The sequence below is a fragment of the Dendrobates tinctorius genome, unplaced genomic scaffold, assembly GCF_039654945.1.
Source record: "Dendrobates tinctorius isolate UK_male_01 unplaced genomic scaffold, ASM3965494v1 ptg000129l, whole genome shotgun sequence".
In the NCBI taxonomy this organism is placed as follows: domain Eukaryota; kingdom Metazoa; phylum Chordata; class Amphibia; order Anura; family Dendrobatidae; genus Dendrobates; species Dendrobates tinctorius.
In genome coordinates, this window is record NW_027361797.1 from 35,740,001 (window position 1) to 35,759,650 (window position 19,650).

Below are 19,650 nucleotides of genomic sequence, written 5' to 3' on the forward strand. Positions count from 1 at the left end.
CTGACACTATAGGTCTGAAAGGAGGAGGAAAAAGCCCTTTATGGGTTTTAGGCAGGGCATGAAAAATGGGAATTTTGGGATTTACTGGTAATAAGAATTCTTTTTGTTTTAAATTAAGAATGCCTAGATCGAATCCCTCTTGTAAAATTTTTTCCAATTTAATTTTTATAGTTTCGGTTGGATCTCCATCTATTTTCTTGTAAGCATGACTTTCATTTAAAATACTATTGACCTCTCTTACATATAGGGTCTTATCCAATATTACCACTGATCCCCCCTTATCGGCATTCTTCACTACAATGTTTGGATTATTTTGTATGTTTTTTAGAGCTTTTCTTTCTCCCTTAGATAAATTATCCCCCTTGTTATTATCAGAAAATACAGATTTTAATTCCCGTTCCACAGAGAGCTGAAATTCATCCATAATGGGGACTCTTGATTGTAAGGGATAAAAATCCACATTTGGCACTCTAGAGACCACACTATTGTCACCGACAAAATTGTCCCTTTGTGAAGAATCAGATAAGGAATTAAGTTCAGTCAAGGCAAATTGTTCTCTGAAGGTAAGTCCTGCATATTCATTAACTGGTGAGAGAGGAGTGTTGATTTCAGCAGCTGATTGATCCTGATCGAAAAAATGTTTCTTGATAGTTAATCTTCTCACAAATTTGTTGACATCCAAAATTGTAGAAAAAAAATCTCCATTATTCTTAGGCACAAAGTTGAGCCCTTTGCGCAGTTCTTTCAATTCATTATTAGTAAGGATACATGCAGATTGATTTAGGACCGTAAACTGATTTATTTGCGATACCTCGTTCTGTAATTGTATTTTCTGTGTTTTAGCTCTGTGCTTACGCCCCGCTCTTCTATAGGATTTTGATTTGGATCTATGTTTGGGGTTACACCGTTTTTTGCCCCACTAGATCCTTCCCCTGAACTATAGCAATCATTTTCATCTTCTTCCATTTCTCCATCAGTCGTTTCAAGTTCAGAGGAGCTGAAAGTAACTCGTGATGTTCCTCCACCTTCTGAAATCCTATTAACTCTTTGACCTTTCAAAATAGATTTTGGTTTCTTGGAAGACCTAAAATTTCTATAAGGCCTTTGCGGGGGTCGCCAGTCATACACATGTCCGGTCTCAAAATCTTTGACATCTCTTTCATATTTTTTCTGTTTATTTTCAACAATAATGTCCTCTAATTTATCCAATCTATCCATAATGTCAGATCTCAGTTTCTTATATGTGGCATTATCAAAAGATTGTGTCAAAGAATTTTCAATTTCTTTAATTTTTAAATCAAGTTCTTTCACTTTTTTTTGTTCAGAATCTATAAGAAGCTCCATAAGCTTGAGGGAACATCCCGTCAAAATGTCATTCCATTCTTTTTGGAAAACTTCATCAAATCGAACAGTAGACTGTTTTTTTATTCTCAGTCCTCTGGGAATCATCAAATTTTCTACATACTTTTCAAGCATGATATGATCCCACCAGGTTCTCAGGCGTGTAGACAAGAATTTTTCCAATTGTTGCATGTTATGTCTTAAATCTGCCTGACCTTCCATGTTGGGATTTCCCTTATTTTTGGAGACTATAGTTGCCACTTTTTCCAATTTGGATTTGTCATTTAAACTCAGGAATAAAGTGTCCTTAAAAGTGACTTCCATTTTATCAGAAAATGTATAATTCAAATGAAAGGGGAATTAGGAGAGTGCAACAAACACTTATAACTCCTATGGGCAGCTGTAACGCTGTTGTTGATGAAGGATAAAAATTCCTTCAGCGTTAATAAACCAGGGAGCACGAAAAAAGTTCAGACAGTAACAATTTCAAACAATATAAAATTGATCTTCAGCTCACCTGGTTCAGCCTGCCCAGTCCTCCTTTCCATAATCTCGGTGCACGGAGTGAATCCATCCCCATCTGGGAGAAATGCTCAATGAAAAAAAGTTTTTTATGATTCTAGCACACGATGTGAAAAAATTAAGAAAAGCCTTTATTTAATCCATCATTAAAAAATGCAATTCCAGTGGTAATAAAAGCATGTGTAGGCTTACGCGTTTCGGATCATATTTGACCCTTGTTAATTTTGAATTAGTGATGTTAGTTTCACAGCTGATTTTGGTGGGTGTTACCCAAGGCAGCCTTCTCTGGTTGCTTTTCCTTGATAAGTGCAACATTTCTTCAGTATTTTATACTATGATTAAGGGTCAAATATGATCCGAAACGCGTAAGCCTACACATGCTTTTATTACCACTGGAATTGCATTTTTTAATGATGGATTAAATAAAGGCTTTTCTTAATTTTTTCACATCGTGTGCTGGAATCATAAAAAACTTTTTTTCATTGAGCATTTCTCCCAGATGGGGATGGATTCACTCCGTGCACCGAGATTATGGAAAGGAGGACTGGGCAGGCTGAACCAGGTGAGCTGAAGATCAATTTTATATTGTTTGATATTGTTACTGTCTGAACTTTTTTCGTGCTCCCTGGTTTATTAACGCTGAAGGAATTTTTATCCTTCATCAACAACAGCGTTACAGCTGCCCATAGGAGTTATAAGTGTTTGTTGCACTCTCCTAATTCCCCTTTCATTTGAATTATACATTTTCTGATAAAATGGAAGTCACTTTTAAGGACACTTTATTCCTGAGTTTAAATGACAAATCCAAATTGGAAAAAGTGGCAACTATAGTCTCCAAAAATAAGGGAAATCCCAACATGGAAGGTCAGGCAGATTTAAGACATAACATGCAACAATTGGAAAAATTCTTGTCTACACGCCTGAGAACCTGGTGGGATCATATCATGCTTGAAAAGTATGTAGAAAATTTGATGATTCCCAGAGGACTGAGAATAAAAAAACAGTCTACTGTTCGATTTGATGAAGTTTTCCAAAAAGAATGGAATGACATTTTGACGGGATGTTCCCTTAAGCTTATGGAGCTTCTTATAGATTATGATCAAAAAAAAGTGAAAGAACTTGATTTAAAAATTAAAGAAATTGAAAATTCTTTGACAGAATCTTTTGATAATGCCACATATAAGAAACTGAGATCTGACATTATGGATAGATTGGATAAATTAGAGGACATTATTGTTGAAAATAAACAGAAAAAATATGAAAGAGATGTCAAAGATTTTGAGACCGGACATGTGTATGACTGGCGACCCGCGCAAAGGCCTTATAGAAATTTTAGGTCTTCCAAGAAACCAAAATCTATTTTGAAAGGTCAAAGAGTTAATAGGATTTCAGAAGGTGGAGGAACATCACGAGTTACTTTCAGCTCCTCTGAACTTGAAACGACTGATGGAGAAATGGAAGAAGATGAAAATGATTGCTATAGTTCAGGGGAAGGATCTAGTGGGGCAAAAAACGGTGTAACCCCAAACATAGATCCAAATCAAAATCCTATAGAAGAGCGGGGCGTAAGCACAGAGCTAAAACACAGAAAATACAATTACAGAACGAGGTATCGCAAATAAATCAGTTTACGGTCCTAAATCAATCTGCATGTATCCTTACTAATAATGAATTGAAAGTACTGCGCAAAGGGCTCAACTTTGTGCCTAAGAATAATGGAGATTTTTTTTCTACAATTTTGGATGTCAACAAATTTGTGAGAAGATTAACTATCAAGAAACATTTTTTCGATCAGGATCAATCAGCTGCTGAAATCAACACTCCTCTCTCACCAGTTAATGAATATGCAGGACTTACCTTCAGAGAACAATTTGCCTTGACTGAACTTAATTCCTTATCTGATTCTTCACAAAGGGACAATTTTGTCAGTGACAATAGTGTGGTCTCTAGAGTGCCAAATGTGGATTTTTATCCCTTACAATCAAGAGTCCCCATTATGGATGAATTTCAGCTCTCTGTGGAACGGGAATTAAAATCTGTATTTTCTGATAATAACAAGGGGGATAATTTATCTAAGGGAGAAAGAAAAGCTCTAAAAAACATACAAAATAATCCAAACATTGTAGTGAAGAATGCCGATAAGGGGGGATCAGTGGTAATATTGGATAAGACCCTATATGTAAGAGAGGTCAATAGTATTTTAAATGAAAGTCATGCTTACAAGAAAATAGATGGAGATCCAACCGAAACTATAAAAATTAAATTGGAAAAAATTTTACAAGAGGGATTCGATCTAGGCATTCTTAATTTAAAACAAAAAGAATTCTTATTACCAGTAAATCCCAAAATTCCCATTTTTCATGCCCTACCTAAAACCCATAAAGGGCTTTTTCCTCCTCCTTTCAGACCTATAGTGTCAGGTGTGGATTCATTATTGGAAAGACTAGGTTCTTGGTTAGATGAGAGATTGCAACCATTGGTAGTTATGTCACCTAGTTATTTGAAAGACAGCAAACATGTGCTATCAGTAATGTTAAATCAGAATTGGGATGAGAATTTTATGTGGATGACTTGTGATGTTAAAACACTGTACTCTTGCATTCCACATAATTTAGCTATGCAAGCATTGACAGATCAACTAAATATATATTCCAATTATTCTGATGTAATGAAAGAATTTATTTTAGATGTTACTCTATTTTTGCTTCAAAACAACTACTTTAGATTCTCCTGCCAGTTCTATGTGCAGTGTCAGGGTTGTTCCATGGGAGCTAAATTCTCCCCATCCCTGGCTAATCTGTACATGAACTGGTGGGAGTCAAAATTTATTTATTCTGAATTTAATCCTTATTCAGATTATATAGAACAATATTTACGATTCATAGATGATATTTTGATAGTGTGGAAAGGATCAGATGACTTAGTGTCCAGCTTTAAAGATTATATTAATGATAACAATCTAAATCTGTCTTTCATAGTAGATACCAATAGGGATATGATTTCCTTTCTCGACATACAATTGGGTGGTGATAGTCTGAAGAAAAAAGTAGATTGTCAGCTTTTTCGTAAAAAAATTTCAGGAAATTCCATTTTGCATGCTTTTAGTCAACATCCACAACATGTGATTAGGAATATCCCCACAGGGGAATTTATCAGAGCCCGTAGGTGTTGTACCGATGATAGCAAGTATAAGGAAGAATGTGATAATATTAAAAAAAGGTTACAACAAAGGGGTTATAATCTTAAAATGGTTAAAAAAGCTGAAACAAAGGCCAATGAAAAAAGTAGAGATCAGTATTTATTTCAGTCGAAAAAATCAGATAAGAAAGATTTTTCTAATGAAATGATTTTTTCCACTACGTATCATAGTAATTATTACAAAGTAATCAATGTTGTTCGCAAACATCTACCATTATTAACTACTGATAGTACACTTAGGGAAATTTTGAAAAATGGTTGCAAATTTGTCCCCAAAAAATCTTTGACGATAGGAAATATAATCTCTCCTAGTGAACTCAGTGAGAACACAGATAAAATAGGTTGTACATGGTTATCTACTAAAGGTTCATTTAGATGCGGGCAGAAGTTATGTGGTTTATGCAAATTCATGATAAATAATAATAAGTCTGTTATAAGTAATGAGGGTCAAGTATTTAAGCTCAAAACTTTTATGAATTGTGCCACTGATTACTGTGTTTATATCATCTTTTGCACGACATGCAGAAAACAGTATGTAGGATCCACAAGTCGTAGCATAAGAAAACGATTGTCGGAACACATTTATGACATCAATAATATTACTACCCGTAGTCTTTCGGGGGCTTCTAAACATTTTTTGCATGAACATAAGGGAGAATTGAATAGCCTGCGAGTAAGTGCTTTGGAATTTGTTCCTGCTCCTCGGCGTGGTGGTGATAGAATTAAATTACTCCAGATGACTGAAGCTCGATGGATTCTAAAACTTAATACTAGATATCCAGCAGGATTAAATTTGAAGCATGAATTGATGTATCTATATTAATATGGTATGAAATATGGAGATTAAGGATAATAGATATAAAAAAAAAAATTTTTTTGGAGTTTTTTTTTTTTTTGGGAGTTTTTTTGGAGTTTTTTTTTTTTCTTTTTTTTGCCATTTACCGGGTGCGGTGGTATGTGCCTTTAATCCCAGCTACCAGGGAGGCTGAAGTTTGTTTGTTTTTGGTTAAATCATTAGATTATTATTAAGTGAGAATTCACATTGTAACATGTTTGTATAAGATGGATGCATCATAGGGTTAAACTAGTGAGGTACTATTGTTAATTTTGAATTAGTGATGTTAGTTTCACAGCTGATTTTGGTGGGTGTTACCCAAGGCAGCCTTCTCTGGTTGCTTTTCCTTGATAAGTGCAACATTTATTCAGTATTTTATGCTATGATTAAGGGTCAAATATGATCCGAAACGCGTAAGCCTACACATGCTTTTATTACCACTGGAATTGCATTTTTTAATGATGGATTAAATAAAGGCTTTTCTTAATTTTTTCACATCGTGTGCTGGAATCATAAAAAACTTTTTTTCAGTGGGGAAAAAATAGTATTTAGTCAGCCACCAAAAGGTCTCCCACTTAAAACGATGACAGAGGCCTGTTATTGACATCATAGGTAGACCACAACTATGAGAGTCAAAATGAGAAAACAAATCCAGAAAATCACCTTGTCTCATCTTGCAAGATTTATTTTGCAAATTATGGTGGAAAATAAGTATTTGGTCTTTAACAAAAGTTCATCTCAATATTTTGTTATACATCCTTTGTTGGCAATGACAGAGGTCAAACATTTTCTGTAAGTCTTCACAAGGTTGGCACACACTGTTGGTGGTATGTTGGCCCATTCCTCCATGCAGATCTCCTCTAGAGCAGTGATGTTTTGGGCCTGACACTGGCAACATAGACTTTCAACTCCCTCCAAAGGTTTTCTATGGGGTTGAGATCTGGAGACTGGCTAGGCCACTCCAGGACCTTCATATGCTTCTTTCAAAGACACTCCTTCATAGTCTTGGCGGTGTGCTTGGGATCATTATCATGCTGAAAGACCCATCCACATTTCATCTTCAATGCCCTTGCTGATGGAAGGAGGTTTGCATTCAAAATCTCACAATACAGGGCCCCATAAAATCTTTCATGTAAACAGATCAGTCGTCCTGGTCCCTTTGCAGTGAAACAGCCCCAAAGCATGATGTTGCCACTCCCATGCTTCTCAGTAGGTATGGTGTTCTTTGGATGCAACTCAGCATTCTGTCTCCTCCAAACACGATGAGCTTTGTTTCTACAAAACAGTTCTACCTTGGTTTCATCAGACCATGTGACATTCTCCCAATACTCTTCTGGATAATCCAAATGCTCTCTAGTAAACTTCAGATAGGCCGGGACATGTACTGGCTAAAGTAGGGGGACACGTCTGGCACTGCAGGATCTGAGTCCCTGGCGGTGTATTGTGTTACTGATGGTAGCCTTTGTTACGGTGGTCCCAGCTCTATGCAGGTAATTCACAAGGTCCCCCCGCGTGGTTCAGGGATTTTTGCTCACTGTTCTTGTGATCATTTTGACCCCACGCGTGAGATCTGGCTTGGAGCCCCAGATCAAGGGAGATTATCAGTGGCCTTGTATGTCTTCCATTTTCTTATTATTGCTCCCACAGTTGATTTCATCACACCAAGCTGCTTGCCTATTGCACATTCTGTCTTCCGAGCCTGGTGCAGGGCTACAATTTTGTATCTGGTGTCCTTTGACAGCTCTTTGGTCTTCACGATAGTAGAGTATGGAGTGTGACTGTTTGAGGTTGTGGACAGGTGTCTTTTATACTGATAACAAGTTCAAACAGGTGTCATTACTACAGGTAATGAGTGGAGGACAGAGGAGCCTCTTAAAGAAGAAGTTACAGGTCTGTGAGAGCCAGAAATCTTGCATGTTTTTAAATGACCAAATACTTATTTTCCACCATAATTTGCAGAATAAATCTTGCAAGATGAGACAAGGTAATTTTCTGGATTTATTTTCTCATTTTGACTCTCATAGTTGTGGTCTACCTATGATGTCAATTACATGCCTCTCTCATCTTTTTAAGTGGGAGAACTTGCACAAATGGTGGCTGACTAAATACTTTTTCCCCCCCTGTAATTCTAGTGCAAGTCTGGCATGTATGTGTCTAGTGTGAGGCTGGTGTGTAAGTATCATGTGTCTAATGTGAGACTGGTGAGTATGTGTTATGCGTCTAGATTGAGACTGGCGTGTACGTGTCTAGTGTGAATAGATCTGTCCAATCAGCAGATTCAGTGCTGGCACAGTGCTGTAGGAATATAGAAACTCTGTAAAGAAAAGACGTTTCAAGTGTTATCACAGCTCTAGGTCCTATGCAAGGGATGCCTGCGATGAAACAGTTCATAATCCCTGCCAATGTGGATTTTCTTGGATTTCATGGCAAACGTTAAGGGGCCTAATCCCTGAGCACTGCTTTTTCACGGCACTGTGGTATAAAAGTATGGCGTTCCCCAGTGGGCAAAAATCCAGTGGGTGATAGCTGTATATGACAGATGACACCCTGCAGCATCACCCTGGACTGTTTTTTTAAATGAAATGATGGAGGCCGATAAACCCCTTAAATATCGCTGTCAATTGCAACACCGATATCTAAGCAGTTAACAGGGGATAAAACATCTTTAACACTATTGGACCCCCATGATTGTAATCACAGGTGCTGAAAATGACCATCGCATCCTGAGGTCATTTGATGATCTTGGGGTACGGTGGTCTGTTAGGTTGGTTTCACATTAGTGTATATGTGCGCAGCGTATGATCCACATAGATCCGCATGTATCATATGTACATATCTTTAACATGTATGCAGGGACATGCGTTTGCATGTGTTTGCAGGTGGATGCATATGCATGCGTCGTTTCGAGGTGTACGGTGGTGTGTGGCGAACGCAGCATGTTGCATTTTTTGAGGCGTCAATCATGCGCAGCCATGCGCATGCGGATGATTGTGAATTGAGTGCTTCAAAACAATGCATTGTTGCAGTAGTCTATGGGAATGCATTGTTATGCAAGGACATGCGTACGCATGCGTTCGATACGCATATGCGCACTTCAGACTGAACATGTCCAGGAACTTTGCCAATGTTTCTGACCCAATCCTCCAATTGACTGCCACTTCCCTTGAAAAACCTTCCCCAACCACTCCTAGCCTACCATCTCAGCCTAACACCCCCCAGGTCCACAATGTAACTCCCTACCGCAGACCCCGAAAGTAAATCCCATTATTTTTCTTTTTTTTAATTTATTTTTTAAATTTCAAATTGTCTATAATTTTGTTATTAAAAATTATTTTGTTTCACAATACCTGTGTTTTCTTTATCTCTTTATTTAAACATGTGTGTATTGTTGAGTGAGGAATTAAGGGGTGTTACAGTCAAGGTATTTATTATTAAAGTTACAGTCAAGGTGTTAGTATTAAAGTCAGCAAACAGTACAGGTACATAACATTACAGGTACAGTTTACTTAGCGGCATAAACCATTTCGTCTTGCCATGCCACACGTCCAATATCCAAAACAAAGTAGGCAGCAAATTTATTCCTCATTTGGGCAACTTCCAAAGTAGTCCTCAGAGGGTGATCTTGATAATCCTGCAATGTGGTATTAACAGGTTCCTGAAGTTCTAAGTTGGGTCGCTCTTTTGCCAGGATCTAATTGTGCATAACAACACACTCTTTCACAACCTCATCAATTGTCTCAACTTTAAGATTGATAGCTGTACCCAAAAAGTGCCATTTAGATACCAGCTAACAGGATCCTGTCAGCGCTGGCAAACTGCCACGGCTGAGCAGGGTGACTCACCCATGCTGCGGGAGGGCCCAGGGTCAGATACTGCAGGGAAAGCTCAGGCAGACGGGACCTGGGACGCTGAAGGTAGTAGGAAGCACAAGGACCTACGATCATGTGACCACAGGGGGCGGGGGGCTTAGCGTCCTGCTGCTGGGAATGAGTGTAGGATGCTTACTACAGGAATCCTGTAGTAAAGGAGAGGGAACTCAGGTCAGACAAACGGGGGGTCATACACAAAGAGGGCGGCGTGGTACCGGAGGGATGAGCAGAAAATAGTCAGAACTTAGGCAATGAGTAGAGTTGAGCGACTTTTGTTTTTTTAGGGTCGCGTTTCGTTTCGTGAAACCCGACTTTTCCAAAAGTCGGGTCGAGCAAGATCGTCCGATTATAGGGAAAATTCGGGGTCGTCCCGAAACACGAAACCCAATGTAAGTCAATGGGGAATAAAAGTCGGCAGTGAGAGGAGGACAGGAAACACACCTACAGTGCCCATTTGAATGCCAAAAGCATCAATTCTTCTTTCTTAAGCTTGTCAACCTTAATTAACTTCATAATACAAGTTACGCACTGAAAAATGGGGGTTATTTGGCTACAAACTGTGGGGGGGGGAGGGCTGGCTCCAGGTTTTCATGTGCCCTGGGCGAAAGAGCGCCCCTTTAACACATACCACAACTCATCATGCTCCGATACGGCAGAGAAATAGCGGTATAGTACAATGAAAAATACCTCACTTTTTACATCTCATGACGAGGCCCATCTATTTCTCCATACAGAATCATTGGTCCCATATAATGTTTGAAACAGTATATGATGAGCTCCACATAATGCTACAGTATATGTTGGTCCCCATGGATGAAGCTCCACTGTCTTATGGGCCCAAATAATGCTCCAAACATAATGGGCCCCATTTCTAATGCTCTAGTGTATAATGGGCCCTGTAAATGCTGCTCCAGTGTCTGATGTCCACCTTTGGAATGTTCCAGTGTATGGTGGGCCCCATCTATCATTCTCCAGAGTATAGTGCTCCCCAAAAATTGCTGTCCCAACATTGAAAACAATCAAATAAGTCTCCTTGCTAGGGAATCCCTGTACTTGTCTGGACAGGTGCTGTAGCTTGCTTAACAGCTCGCCAGCCGTTCTCACGCCCAGTATGGATTACACGTGATTGCACAAAGGTGAGAAAGGGTACCGTATCCCCAGATAACATGTATGGATAGCGTACACATTCAACATATATGTCTCAGGAGGCAGGCTCAGATGGTGTTAGGCCCAGTATGGATTGCACGTGATTGCACAAAGGTTAGAAAGGGTACCGTATCCCCGGATAACATGTATGGATAGCGTACACATTCAAAATATATGTCTCAGGAGCCAGGCTCAGACGGTGTTAGGCCCAGTATGGATTGCACGTGATTGCACAAAGGTTAGAAAGGGTACCGTATCCCCGGATAACATGTATGGATAGCGTACACATTCAAAATATATGTCTCAGGAGGCAGGCTCAGACGGTGTTAGGCCCAGTATGGATTGCACGTGATTGCACAAAGGTTAAAAAGGGTACCGTATCCCTGGATAACATGTATGGATAGCGTACACATTCAAAATATATGTCTCAGGAGGCAGGCTCAGACGGTGTTAGGCCCAGTATGGATTGCACGTGATTGCACAAAGGTTAGAAAGGGTACCGTATCCCTGGATAACATGTATGGATAGCGTACACATTCAAAATATATGTCTATACAGCATGAGGCAGGCTCAGACGGTGTTAGGCCCAGTATGGATTGCACGTGATTGCACAAAGGTTAGAAAGGGTACCGTATCCCTGGATAACATGTATGGATAGCGTACACATTCAAAATATATGTCTATACAGCATGAGGCAGGCTCAGACGGTGTTAGGCCCAGTATGGATTGCACGTGATTGCACAAAGGTTAGAAAGGGTACTGTATCCCTGGATAACAAGTATGGATAGCGTACACATTCAAAATATGTCTCAGGAGGCAGGCTCAGACGGTGTTAGGCCCAGTATGGATTGCACGTGATTACACAAAGGGTAGAAAGGGTACCGTATCCCTGGATAACATGTATGGATAGCGTACACATTCAAAATATATGTCTCAGGAGGCAGGCTCAGACAGTGTTAGGCCCAGTATGGATTGCACGTGATTGCACAAAGGTTAGAAAGGGTACCGTATCCCTGGATAACATGTATGGATAGCGTACACATTCAAAATATATGTCTATACAGCATGAGGCAGGCTCAGACGGTGTTAGGCCCAGTATGGATTGCACGTGATTGCACAAAGGTTAGAAAGGGTACCGTATCCCTGGATAACATGTATGGATAGCGTACACATTCAAAATATATGTCTATACAGCATGAGGCAGGCTCAGACGGTGTTAGGCCCAGTATGGATTGCACGTGATTGCACAAAGGTTAGAAAGGGTACCGTATCCCTGGATAACATGTATGGATAGCGTACACATTCAAAATATATGTCTCAGGAGGCAGGCTCAGACGGTGTCAGGCACAGTATGGATTTGACGGCCCAGATTACACAGCGGAGGAGCAGGGAGAGGTAAAGATTGCAAATGCTGGGGCCCTGCCCAAGCAAGGGGGGCCCACTCGTGGGTGTCGGTACTGGCACTGGGCCCCTCATAGTACAGCGGTGTGTCTGACGGCGGGTGTGCACCACCACCGTCAGAGACACTTGATTGCACTATGAGGGACCCTGTGCCAGTGCCCGCACCCAAGAGTCGGCCTACCCACCTGTCCAGGGCAACGGCACTCGCACGGTGTCGTGCGCTAGGTGGTGACCCCGGCCATGGGGGGGGAGGCAGCACAGTTAGGGAGTTTTAGAAAGTGGCATATGTTGATGTTGGACATTCAGCTGATGCAAAAGGCGAAATAGGTGAAGTACCAGGAAGAGGTGGACCAAAGCAAGCCATTTTTCTGTCACCCTATGTGTCATCAGGGGAAGGTGAGACAAAATCCTTGGAAACCCATGCGTGGTTCATTTTAATGAAGGTTAGATCATCCACATTTTGGGTTGACAGACGGGTCCTTTTTTCTGTCAGGATTGATCCAGCTGCACTGAAGACTCTTTCCGATAGCACACTTGCAGCTGGGCAAGCGAGCTCCTGTAAGGCATATTGTGCCAATTCAGGCCAGGTGTCCAGTTTAGCGGCCCAATAGTCAAAGGGGAATGACCTGTGTGGGAGAACATCGATATGGGAGGAAAAGTAGTTTGTAACCATAGTTGACAACTGCTGTCTCCTGTCACTTTCCATCGATGCAGTATTACCAGTTGTGTGAGCGGTATTTGAAAAATCAGTCCACAACATTGTCATGAAACCCCTGTCTCCAACGCCACTTCTGCTGTGTGCACCACGAACACCTCTGCCAAGCTGCCCCCGGCCCGTACGGCTCGTGTGAGAACCATCACCGCTGCTGTGTGCTGGGAATGCCTCAAGCAACCGATTTACCAGAGTTGCTTGTTTATTAGCCAATATTAGGTCAAGGTTCTCCTGTGGCATGATGTTTTGTAATTTGCCTTTATAGCGTGGATCCAGGATGCTGGCCAACCAGTAGTCATCATCGTTCATCATTTTGGCAATGCGGGGGTCCCTTTTTAGGATCTGCAAGGCATAATCTGACATGTGGGCCAATGTTCCCGGTGTCAATGATGCACTGCGAGTGCTGGGTGGAGGAGCACTTTCTGGCAAATCCACATCCCTCCAGTCACGCACAAACCCTGTACCAGACCTTGCCACGCCAACATTTTCACTTGCCCCACGAGATGCATCCTCCTCCCCTAAGTAATCATCCCCATCATCCTCCTCCTCCTCCTCTTCTTCCTCCACCTCGTCCAGGAGAGGTCCCTGAGCAGACAATGGCTGAATGTCATCAAGGATTCCCTCCTCCTCTTCCTCCTCATCAACATTGGCTGCAGACGCCTGCTCCTTAAGGTGCGTCAAAGTTTGCATGAGCAGACGCATAAGTGGGATGCTCATGCTTAGGATGGCGTCGTCTGCGCTTACCAGCCGTGTGCATTCCTCAAAACACTGAAGGACTTTACAAAGGTCTTTCAGCTTCGACCACTGCACACCTGTCAACTCCATGTCTGCTCTCAAAAGTGCCTGGCCGTGTATCCTCCCACAAATGCATTATGGCCTGCCTCTGCTCGCACAGCCGCTCCACCATGTGCAGGGTGGAGTTCCACCTTGTTGCAATGTCGATAATGAGGCGGTGGTTGGGAAGGTGGAGCAATCGCTGCAGCTTCTGCATACGAACGGAGTGTACAGGCGACCAGCGGATGTGCGCGCACAGTCTTCGCACCTTCTGGAGCAGGGCTGTTAACTCCGGATAATTTTTGAGGAAGCACTGCACCACCAGGTTCAAGGTGTGAGCCAAGCAAGGTATGTGGCTGAGTTTTGAAAGGGCTATGGCTGCCACAAAATTACGGCCGTTATCACTAACTACCTTGCCTGCCTCAAGATGTACACTGCCCAGCCATGACTCAGTTTGTCGCTTCAAGTACTCGGCCAGCACCTCAGCGGTGTATCTGTCGCCCAAACACATCATCTGCAACACAGCCTGCTGACGCTTTCCACTAGCTGCTCCATAGGGGGACACATCGTGTGCAACAGTGGCAGCTGCAGATGGAGTGCTCGTACGACTGCGCTCTGTGGACGAGCTTTCGCTTCTGGAGGAGGTGGAGGAGGAGGAGGGTCGAACGCCTACAGCCAACTGTTTCCTATACCGTGGGCTAGTCAGCACTGTCCCACCACCGCTGTCCCCTGTGGACCCTGCATCCACCACATTAACCCAGTGCGCAGTGATGGACACGTAACGGCCCTGGCCATGCCGACTGGACCATGCATCAGTTGTGAGGTGCACCTTTCCGCTCACTGACTGCTTGAGTGCATGGACAATGCGGTCTTTCACATGATGGTGGAGGGCTGGGATGGCTTTGCGAGAGAAGAAGTGGCGACTGGGTAGGTCATAGCGTGGTACTGCATAGGCCATGAGTTCGCGGAAAGCTGTGCTTTCCACCAACCGAAAGGGCATCATCTCAAACGAGATTAGTTTGGCAATGTGGGCGTTCAAACCCAGTGTACGCGGATGAGAGACTGAGTACTTTCTTGACCTACTCATAGTGTCTGGGAGGGTGAGCTGGACTTGAGAGCTGCATATGGTGGAAGTAGCGGTGGACAGGGCGGACTGAGAGAGGGTTGATGATGGTGATGGAGTTGGTGTTCTTTCTGATGGCCTAGAATCAGTCTTTCGTTGATATAACAGTGGGATTCCCTGACTGCTGTGGCCTTGCAACGACACCTCAACATTTGCTGCTGTGCTAACCGGTGGGCTTACAGTGGGGGAAACAATGTAGCGTTGCTGACTACCTTCGTTGTGATCAGTTGCACATGTGGCACTTGAGGTTTGGTGTTGTGTCCACGCTTGCAAGTGCATGCTGGTTAAATGTCTAAGCATGCAACTGGTATTCAAATTTTTCAGATTTTTCCCTCGGCTAAAGGTCTTTGCGCACTTCTTACAGATAACCTTGGCCTGATCATGAGGATTTTGTTCAAAAAAGTGCCACACTGCACTCTTCCTACTTTGGCAGACATTTTGCGGCCTAGCACGCTGTGATCTTTTGACCCTCTGGACAAGCTGTCCAGCAACTCTTTTGATGTTTGGAACCTGTCTTTGGAGTGCTCCGGGCCTGCCAGATAACAGCTGTTGCGATGTCGATGTCTGCTGTGGATGCTCCTCATCTGAGCTATTGGAAGCAGCACCCTCTTCCCCCAATGGATGCCAATCTGGGTCAACAACTGGGTCATCCATCACCTCCTCTTCTATGTCATGTGCACCTTCCTCTGTGTCACCGTGTATGGTGGTATAGTGTGCGGGAAGGGGCACCTGAGTCTCATCAGGGTCAGAATCTGGCTCTGTACACTGCGAGGACAATGTAGTGCTCTGAGTGAATGTACCAGCAGAATCATCCATCAGCGGCTGTGCATCAGTGCACTCCATGTCAGATTCATCTTGGCGTGGGTAATTCACCATTTCACTTGATAATCCAGGCATGGTATGTGAAAACAGCTCCATGGAGTAATCAGTAGTATGGCCTGCGTCATCCTTCAATCTTGGTTGGGGTGAAGGACACAAGGAAAGGTGTGGTTCATGAACATGAGCCTCCAATGACGACTCAGTGCTTTTACTTTTTACAACTGAAGAAGAGGAGGCGATAGAGCTGGAGGCTGAGTCAGCAATGTAAGACAAAACTTTTTCCTGATGCTCTGGCTTTAAAAGCGGTTTGCCAACTCCTAGAAAACTAAGCGTTCGAGGCCTTATGTAGCCAGACGATGACGCAGGCTCAACACCTCCTGCATTCGGTCCTGATTTGCTCTTGCCACTACCATCAGATCCACCACCAACACCATCATTACCAGCTGCCAACCCCCGCCCAATTCCACGGCCTCTTCCACCAGCCTTCCTCATTTTTGGTAGAAATGTAGACAAAATCCAACAAACTATATAGTATGTAAAACAAGGTGTCTATAGGACAGGGGAGATTTTGAATTTCTGCACACACTTTTGGACACTGGACACTTTTGGATTGTGTGAGGCCCACTGATATCTGAGCGCTATGTGACAGGCTCGATGGCACAGCTGTGACCTAAGTGACTAGAGAATAAGTGAGATTTTGAATCTCTGCACACACTTTTGGACACTGGACACTTTTGGATTGTGTGAGGCCCACTGATATCTGAGCGCTATGTGACAGGCTCGATGGCGCAGCTGTGACCTAAGTGACTAGAGAATAAGTGAGATTTTGAATCTCTGCACACACTTTTGGACACTGGACACTTTTGGATTGCGTGAGGCCCAATGAATATCTGAGCGCTATGTGACAAGCTCGATGGCACAGCTGTGACCTAAGTGACTAGAGGATAAGTGAGAGTTTGAATCTCTGCACACACTTTTGGACACTGGACACTTTTGGATTGTGTGAGGCCCAATGAATATCTGAGCGCTATGTGACAAGCTCGATGGCACAGCTGTGACCTAAGTGACTAGAGAATAAGTGAGATTTTGAATCTCTGCACACACTTTTGGACACTGGACACTTTTGGATTGTGTGAGGCCCAATGAATATCTGAGCGCTATGTGACAAGCTCGATGGCACAGCTGTGACCTAAGTGACTAGAGGATAAGTGAGAGTTTGAATCTCTGCACACACTTTTGGACACTGGACACTTTTGGATTGTGTGAGGCCCAATGAATATCTGAGCGCTATGTGACAAGCTCGATGGCACAGCTGTGACCTAAGTGACTAGAGGATAAGGGAGATTGGATTGCTTTTAAAAAAGCAGTTTGCGGAGCAGTGGGTAAACAGCAATGCCAGCCTGTCAGGAAGCCTTAAAAGGCAGCCCAACAACCAACACCACTGATACACCACTATATAGCCTCCCCTTGCACTGCACACAGTGACTGGTGTGTTGTGCAGGCCAAATTGCTATCAGCAGCAGAAGCAGTTTTTTTTTCTTCTCAGCAGGACAAAAAAAAAAATTGGGATTGCTTTTAAAAAAGCAGTTTGAGGCCCAATGAATATCTGAGCGCTATGTGACAGGCTCGATGGCACAGCTGTGACCAAAGTGACTAGAGGATAAGGGAGATTGGATTGCTTTTAAAAAAGCAGTTTGCGGAGCAGTGGGTAAACAGCAATGCCAGCCTGTCAGGAAGCCTTAGAAGGCAGCCCAACAACCAACACCACTGATACACCACTATATAGCCTCCCCTTGCACTGCACACACAGTGACTGGTGTGTTGTGCAGGCCAAATCGCTAGCAGCAGAAGCAGTTTTTTGGTCTTCTTCCCTGCCTAACGCTCTCCCTACAGAATCAGCAGCAACCTCTCCCTATACTGAGATCGGCAGAAGTAAGATGGCGGTCGGCGTGCACGCCCTTTTATACCCCCTGTGACGCCCACCAAAGCAAGCCAATCACTTGCATGCCCTTCTGAAAGATGGTGGTGACCCGTGCCTATGTCATCACGTTGCCCACAGTGTCCGTGGATCCTGATTGGCTGAAAAAGAGCGCAAAACAAACTTTTGAAACGCGACTTTGGCGCGTAAGTCGCCGACCTTGTGGCCGACCTCATCCTAGGGTCGGGTTTCGTTTCATGAAACCCGACTTTGCCAAAAGTCGGCGACTTTTGAATTTTTTCGACCCGTTTCGCTCAACTCTAGCAATGAGTCATACACGGAGATAGCAATGCAGTACAAGAGGCATGAGCAGAGAATAGTCAGAACGTAGGCAAGAAGTCATACACAGAGATGGTAGCGCAGTACAAGAGGGACAGGCAGAACTCATAACAGGGACATAACCAGATCAAAACCAAACAAGCATAAAGTAGTACAAGCACAAAGCACACCAGGGTCACACACTGACAGCTGACAGCTGAGGGTTGCAGCACACAGCTGTCAGTTTTTCCTGCCCTGGTTATCAAAAATAAAAGAGACCCCACTTCATTATTTACATTTATTTAGTTATAATGCAGGTGCCAGCTGATGAATACTCCCATCAGCGGCACTTGCTTTTGCTGTTATCAGCGACAGCAGATATAGGCTGATGAAAGTAGTACTCTCTCATCAGCCAACGCCTGTGACTGGTGGTAACCTTTTCACCATCTTTCACAGCTGTTGGCTCATGCTGTCATCTGCATGGGAACTGCAGCTCTCTGACTGGCGGTAATGATCTTACCACCGATAAGAGCCAGTGTTTGCCACACTGTCATATAAATGACAGAGTGGCAAACAACGGATGTATGGGCCCCCCATTCATCTGAATGAGGTCTGGGTTTGGGTATTGTTCTGGTACCCAAACTGAACTTTTTTTAGATGTTCACCAAACCCGCTGGACCCGAACATCCACATATATATGTGTCAGCTGCAACCTGTCCGTCGGTATTCTGGTCAGCCTCCGCACATACCAACCGATAAGTGGGCATGGATATCTGACATTTCTGAAGTTCTACAAAAGCTTGAGAAATCAACCATGATGGGGAGCAGCAATGCCGCTACAATCAGTGTAACCTTTTTTCTTCTCTGTCTACTCAAACACTTGCTGTTCACAATTAAAGAGGAATTTTTGTAGGCAGAAATAACACAAGGTGATACTACCCAGTCCATCTTCATCTCGTATTCTCAGCTTGGATTGGGTGATAGTGAGGAGGAGGAACAGGAGATGGTTGCCTGTGCTACTAAGGGTACTACCCACACCAGCTTCAACCTGTCTGTTCAGAGTGGATTGGCTGAAAATGAGGAGATGGAAAGTCTCCTCCTGGTGAGGTCAGGGAAGTCTTGTCTGGTGCACATGGCTAACTTTATGTCCAGCTGTCTTCTCAACCCACGCCATAAGGAGAACTTTCCATCTCTTCTTCCTGCAGCGGAGAGGGCAGTTAAAATGGTGCAATACCTGAAGGTTGAAGTTGAACAATTAGTACAAAAATTAACATCTGAGAGTGCTGATGGCAGAGGTCATAGATCCTTGGGCAACCAAGGAGGAGAGATGAGGGAGACAAACACTACGTCCAAGAGTGGCAGAATATTATCAAAGGTCTGGGACTGTTTCATTAGACCCTCCCAGGCCCTAATGCGCAGGGTAGGTTGACAAGCAGGGAAAAGTTTTTGAACATGGTGAAGGAGCACCTAGCCAATCATACCAGGATCTTTCATGATTCCTCTGTGCTGTACAACAATTGTATATCCAAGCTAAACATGTGGAATGAACTATTCCTCTATCCCTTGAAGGTGCTGGCCTACTCTGCCGCTAGAGTTTTGTCAGAGGGAGTTTTTAGTGCCGCCGGGGGCAAAATAACTAATATGCACATCTGTCAACTGAAAATGCTGACAGGC

General features: G+C 43.2%; 1 protein-coding gene across 1 annotated transcript in view; it reads left to right on the forward strand.

Moving 5' to 3' along the window:
• The window catches only part of LOC141047857 (uromodulin-like), an 89,315-nt gene that overhangs the window by 36,274 nt on the left and 33,391 nt on the right, over positions 1 to 19,650 (forward strand). The window lies entirely within an intron of this gene.